Source organism: Rhipicephalus microplus, chromosome 3 (assembly GCF_043290135.1).
Source record: "Rhipicephalus microplus isolate Deutch F79 chromosome 3, USDA_Rmic, whole genome shotgun sequence".
NCBI lineage: Eukaryota > Metazoa > Arthropoda > Arachnida > Ixodida > Ixodidae > Rhipicephalus > Rhipicephalus microplus.
Genome location: NC_134702.1, coordinates 228653255 through 228660032, shown reverse-complemented (window position 1 = coordinate 228660032; position 6778 = coordinate 228653255). Strand labels below are relative to the sequence as shown.

Below are 6778 nucleotides of genomic sequence, written 5' to 3'. Positions count from 1 at the left end.
AAGCCCAGGTTCAGTCCTGCAACAGCAACATTGTCGTTTTTGTCCACACGGCGCAATTTCAGTGGCAGTTGCTTAGTGGCATTCTTATACTCGATAAAATATATACTTTTGATTACTAATAAACAGCAACAAATAAATGGAAGGGTAAGCCTCATAATTTTTATTTGTACACAATTAGTACCTGTAGTACCTTCCCATTGCAAGGTCATTTTTATATGAGAAGCACAAAAAAAGCACACAAAAACTTTGCGAATAATTATTAGGTGGCCTTGAAAAACGTGAGGTTGGTCGGCTGAATTGTATGTTTCACAGTAAAAGTATGAAAAAAAGGATACGCGCGAATAAACGTATTGACGGGCTTGTCTGTACGTGAAGTGCAAACACGGGGGAGAACATCTCAATCTATTTTTTTTTTCTTCTCGTGCATTCCATGTTGTTTTTACCTCCCTGTTGTAAGAAAAAAACACTAGTGCGGAAAGTAAGCAACACTTATTGCGGAAAGCACAGCGCAAGTAAGTAGGACAAACGAACCTGTTGCTAGCACGTGCTCTCAGGAAACAACATAAGAAGGAACGAGCTGCAAGGACGGCACAACATTTTTCCACCAGGAGCTTTCAAGGCAACGGCCGACAGTGGCTGATACCGTGCCGGCGCCGCCGGAGATACCTCTCACCACGTAGCAGTGATTATCGGCATTATAAAAATTCGCTTGTGTCGGCTGCGGTTTGTACACGCAGTGGTGATCAGAGTGAAACACTCCAGTACGAAGAAAGGCTACACAGTTCAGCCGTAATCAATTAGGGTGAAGACGTAACCCAGGAGGCACGCGACTTTTAAGACGGCAAAAGGTAAGCTAAGAGCTTTTGTTTTTATCCCACTAGTCATGGCAGAGCACCATCTCTAAACCAGGTTTTTAAAAGGACAATGAATTTCAGGCAGACAGTGTTTTAACCGTGCTCCCTTCAATTTGCAGTTTACTTATGGCAAAAATCACGAGAAAAAAAAAGCACAACTTGCCTAGCGGACCAGAAAAAAAGGCATAAAAACATGACAAGCGCCTGTCCGCGGCTAACATAAAAACCAAAGACGCAATCTTAGCTGCAATATCAACAGCGAATAAAGAAATAAGAATAAATTATAGTCACTACTTGCAAGTCACATGCATGCAACGAACAGAACAGGTGACCGAATGGGTGTAGGCATTGCCGTCATGAAGTAGTATATTCAATCTACTAATGACACGTGGTCTCAGGAACTAAACAGAACATGAATGTGATTTCCAAAACGAACAGCTGACATAAGGCTTCGAGAACTCAGACAACCAATACTTGAGAAGTTAACAAACACCTTAGATTTGCGCTCACCTTTCCTAATTCCCCAGGAATCATTCAAAAAGCCATCGCATAGGATAAGTATGTGCGGCAGGTCACGAGATCGAATCTCGGCTGCGGTAGCTGCCTTTTCGATGGATACGAAATTGCTGTAAGCCAGTGTGCTCAGATTTGGATGCATGGTAAAGAACCCCAGGTGGTCGAAGTTTCCAGAGCCCTTCTCTACGGCTTCTCTTATAATTATATGGTGGTTTTGCGACGTTAAACTCCATATATGAATCAATGAATTACGATAAGTGTGTGTGGACCACTGCGCAGAAACCTGCGCAGCATCGAGCTCGTCACTGGTTAGCCTGGTGTGACACGGTTCTTTGCTGTCACACGTTTCCGATAAAAGACAGTGCCACGGCAGTTTCACCATAGAGAAATATACTCTACAGGGTGTCCCACATAACTTGAGCCAAGCATTTGAAAGTGAAAGGCACTTACGAGCCGAATTGATCTAAACGCATACTACTTGCACTAACCTGTAGGTACCCAAGCTATTTTTTATTTCCTCTAATACTAATAAATTAGTATTCCTAATTACATATCATTTTTTAAAAATTGGGTTTGGAACCAAGAATATGAACACAGATGCAGAGCACTTTCAGAAACCACCGACTATGTTTCCTGTACAATACGTCTCACGCTGTTATTTTATCCACGTTGTAAAGAAAGCACGCGAAACGTGAAAAGAAACCCTGTGACGGACCGCGAGCGCGCTGCTATACTGCTGCTATAGGCTTTTTTACAACGCGGAAAAAATAACAGCACTAGACGTATCGTACAGGAAACAATTCAGGGTATGGTTTCTGAACGTGCTCTGCAGCTCAGTGTTCATATTTTTGGTTTCCAGCCCATAAGTAAAAAGATAGGTAATTAATGTTGAATAAATAATTAGTATTGGGGAAAAAACAGCCTGAGTACCTACATGCTAGCGCGTGTTGTACGCGTTTGGGGTGATTCACCACTGAATCGTCTTTCATTTTCTAATTATGGGTTCAATTTATGTGGGACACCCTTTATATAGGGTGGCCATTAGAGCCTTTTCGAGGCCCTGCAAGAAAGAGTGACCAACCACTAGATGGCGTTCCCATTATCGCTTCTACTCCTTCATCAAGACATCTAATGGCCGCCTCAGGAGGACAATAAAAACCCAAGTTTGGCATCAAATGTTTGCAAAGAAAAAATTCTATTGATTTATCCAATTTTTATATCCGTTCTACATCGTGTCCCCCTGAGGACATTTTATGTTTTATCACAAATATCAGTGGAGCGTGGCTAAAAAGTGTTGTCTTTCTGTGTTTGTTTTGCACGAAGGGTGCGCAATCATGCGGTTTAGATGTGCTGTATATACATTCCCTTTGTAAGAGCATGAGCGTGCAGCTTAGTGGTAAAGACACTCGCCTTCGGAGCATGTGGGTACAAGTTCAAATCCCAGCATCGGAAAGAGAAATTACTGTTATTTAATTGGTGCTGAAGACATTATAGGGCCTTGCCAGCCACTCGTGGCGCTGTAAGCAGTGTAGTAGCTCGGCCACAGGGTTCTACGGGAGTGTCCGCTCTTTATGTAAGTTTGTTTCTCCATGGTTTCACCAGAGGCTTACGTCTCCACTGCTGGCTATAAAACACAAGCTGCCAACCACAACATTCTGATTGTTTCTTCAACCTTTCGAGCGGAGCGGCGGCATGCTTGCCACGCTGCTGCTACCAGGTTAATAAACGATCGTTACGTTTTATGTTGAATTGCGTCCTTCTACCGGCATGGCATACCACACCTGGTGACGCGGAAAACAAACTCACCGCCTCGCCATGGCTGACCAAGAAGCCGTCACCGCTCTTCGCCAACGAGTACAATTTCAAAAGCAACTTGAGGCCCAACAAGAGCCGTGGTCGGACCACGCCCCCCTAATCTCTGCACCAGCGGGTGCCACCACACCTTCGGCCACCGCCTATACGAACGTCCGCCATGTCGTCGTTTGGGGTGGAGGCGCCCGGTGTATGGTTCACCTAAGTCGAGGCCAGGTTTTCGCTGTCGCACTTCACAAAAAAAGGGGACCCATTAAAATTACAACGTCGCACGATACGACAACGAGGTCCAGGATATCTTCGTCAACTCACCAGTGACCAACCGGCACGATTACCTCAAGACAGAACTCGTACACCACCAGTCATCTTTGGATCAACAGAAGGTGCGACAACTTCAGTCCGCAAAGCTCGCCGAACGCAAACCTTCGCAGCTGCTCCGCCACATGCGCGTTCTGACGCGCAGTATGGAAGTCCCGAATATGTCGCTCCAAATTATTTGGCTCCAACGACTTACAACGCACGTGCAATCAGTTTTGTAAGCTTAGCTCACATTTCCTCTCAACGACTGCTGAAATCGCTGACCGCATCATCAAGGTGTTCGTGTCACAGTCATCACCAACCACCACGCAGGCTGTCACCCCACCGCTGAACACCATCGAACTTGCGCGCCGCGGTGACAACATCGATCGACAACTCAGCTCCATTCAGCAATGCTTTCATGGGCAACTTTCAACAGTCAGCGACACCGATCGCGAAACAGTGATCGTAACACCACCTCGTCAAAGGAGCCTGCGGAGAAATACTGATTTTACCACCATCGGCACTTCGATGGCAGAGCCCTGCAATGCCGACCCGCATGCTCCGCCAGCACGAAACTCCGACGACAGCAGGTGAGATGGCTGCAAGCTGCCTACCTGGAGGCCATCGAATCTTCAGTTTACAAAACGAGGGTACGTTGTAGACACCGGTTCCTACATCTGCTGCCACCCACGAGCTAATCTTCAATATTTTCGCCCGCCGAAATCTTTTGAGCTCAGCGCGGTAAACCAGTTCATAACCTAGACGTACGGCTCACTGTACCTGCACATACAGCTCAAACTTAACCACGACTATCACTGGAATGTTGCCATCACCAACGTCGCTGAGCCAATCATCGCTTCACTTTCTGGCTCTCTACAACTTCCTCCCGGACTACCACAACGACCGCCTCATCGATTTGACGACGGGACTCTCCACATCAGGCCAGTGATTGACCACCCAAGAGCCGAGCATGTTGGTACTCAATGTCAAAAATCACTTGCTGTACTAAGGTATCCTTTCAAAGTTTCCCGGCTTGACGTGTTCCAGCGGACTGCCATGCAAAGTGCAGCACACACCCATGCACTACATCTAGACCACATCAGGCTCCCCGGTTTTGTGCCACACCCGTCGCCTAGTGCCAAATCACCTGCGCATAGCCAAGGCCGAGTTCGTAGCCATGCTCCGAAAAGTCATAGCTCATCACTCCGATGGGCCATGCGCCTCACCACTTCCCCTTGTTTCGAAGAAGACCCATGATGGGCGACCATGTGAGGACTACCACGCCCTCAACGTGCACACTATTCTGGACAAGTATCCCGTCCACAAAATACAGTACTTGGCCCATCGCGTTCATGGCTACCACGTTTCTCCGTGCTAGATTTGGTGAAGGCTTTACCCGTCAATCTGTGCGACGTCCCCGAAAACTGTAATAATAACTCCGTTTGGCTTGTTTGAGTTTCCCGTCATGAGCTTTGGCCTCAGGAACACACGGAAAACTTTTCAGCGCTTCATATACGAAGTCATAGCATGGCCTCGACTTAGGCTTCGTCTACCTTGAGGACATGTTTTTTTTCACCTGACGTCGAATAACACTATGGGCACTTTTGTTTGTCGCTACAACCCCTCGATGACCACGGCCTGTAGTCAACGTTCAGGAGAGGAGGCTTGGGGATACCAACGTCTATTTTCGCGGCTACGAAGTTTCATCACAGGGAACTCGACCCCTGCTTGAACACATCTTTGATTGCAGAAGAATTTTCAACCCACCAAAGCTAAAGACAACCGTTTACTCGATATGCTGAAATTCTATAGACATTTTGTACGGCCCGATGCCGACTACCAGGAACCATTTCAAGATGTCTTGGCTGGTCTACGAGGAAACCGATCTGTCCTTTGGACACCGACTGTCACACTCCTGTCCCACCCCCTGCCATACGCTCCCTAGGGATTCTTCACGGACGCCTCTATTTTCACAATTGGTGCCGCCCTGATGAACCGCGTGGAGAACACCTGGCACCCTTTGGCATTATTCTCCAGGAAACTCTCTGCTGAGAAGGTGACCCATTCAATGGTGAGTTCTACCGACGCAACTCAGACAGCTGCAAAAACGAGTTTGCCAGCTTACACAGAGAACGTCCGGAGATATACGTAGCAGTTCAGTACTTTCGCCGCGTTATAGAAGGGCAGCATTGTACCTTCTATACCGACCACAAACTTCCACCCTACGCATTCTCTCAACGTCCCGATAAACTGCCGCCTGTTCAGCAGAACAAACTCTCGTTCATCGCACAATGCACGAAAAGCCTCTAACATGTCAGCGGTAAAGATAACGTGGTCACCGACGTGCTTCACGTGTGGCCACCATCAGCTCGGTGCAAATAAAGTCGGACGTCCTCACCGAGGCTCAGACCTCAGACACCGAACTGCAGGAACTTCTCAAGGGCACGTCCTCACTACAGCTACACAAACTCCCCCTTTCATGGTCGACGACAACAATCTTTTGCGACATGTCGACAGGACGAAGCATGCCCTATGTACACCTGTCACATGGCCGTGGTCTTTTCAACCAGCTCCACAACCTCAGCCATCCCAACAGGCGTGGCTGACCGCTATGTCTGGATTTCCATGCGGCGTGTCGAATCTTGGCCAATCTTGGCGTGCTCTTGCATTCACTTCCAACACAATAAAGAGAGGCACGTCACATCACCCCTCGGAGTATTCCCTCAGCCACGTCCACCAAGAGCACATCCACCTCGACATCATAGGGTCGATTCCTCTGGCTGGACCTTACCGGTACTGCCTCACCGCCATCAAGCGGTACACTCGATGGCCTGAGAAATGAACCCTCGAACAAAATCACCGAAAAAATCGCCTCGGGATTCTTCATTGGCTGAATGGCCCATTTGGTGTGCGCCACCACGTGACCACAGACCAAAGGTGACAGTTTGAGTTTTACTTATTCAGGCTCCTCGGACTGACCATCGGATTTGAACGCTTAAGGACCACCAGCTACCACCTCTTTGCCAACGCACTGATCGGGCGTTTCCACCGACAATTCAAAGTCGCCTCTGTGTCCCACCCGGACTTAACCTGGCTCGAGGCCATCTCAGCTGTCATCCTCGGTTATCGCTCCACCTTCGAGCCGGACGTCCACGCTACACCAGCAGAGCTCACTACGGGGAGGCAGTCCCTTTACTTGATGAATTTCTCGCAGCTCTGCTATCCAACCCTACAACGTCAGACTCCACCGACTACATCGCCCGGCTCCGAGGCATCATCGCCGCTTTACGCCCGTC

The 6778-nt window shown here is 48.1% G+C and overlaps 1 protein-coding gene across 3 annotated transcripts in view; it reads left to right on the top strand.

The window, feature by feature from the left end:
- Positions 1-616: 616 nt before the first annotated feature.
- Positions 617-6778, top strand: part of LOC142804156 (3 beta-hydroxysteroid dehydrogenase type 7-like) — a 32545-nt gene continuing 26383 nt past the window's right edge. For 2 of the 3 annotated variants that reach the window (XM_075890772.1, XM_075890771.1), the window contains exon 1: positions 617-848. The gene's annotated coding sequence lies outside the window, so the exon portion shown is untranslated. The remainder of the gene's footprint in view (positions 849-6778) is intronic. The other variant, XM_075890770.1, reaches the window with a different exon arrangement.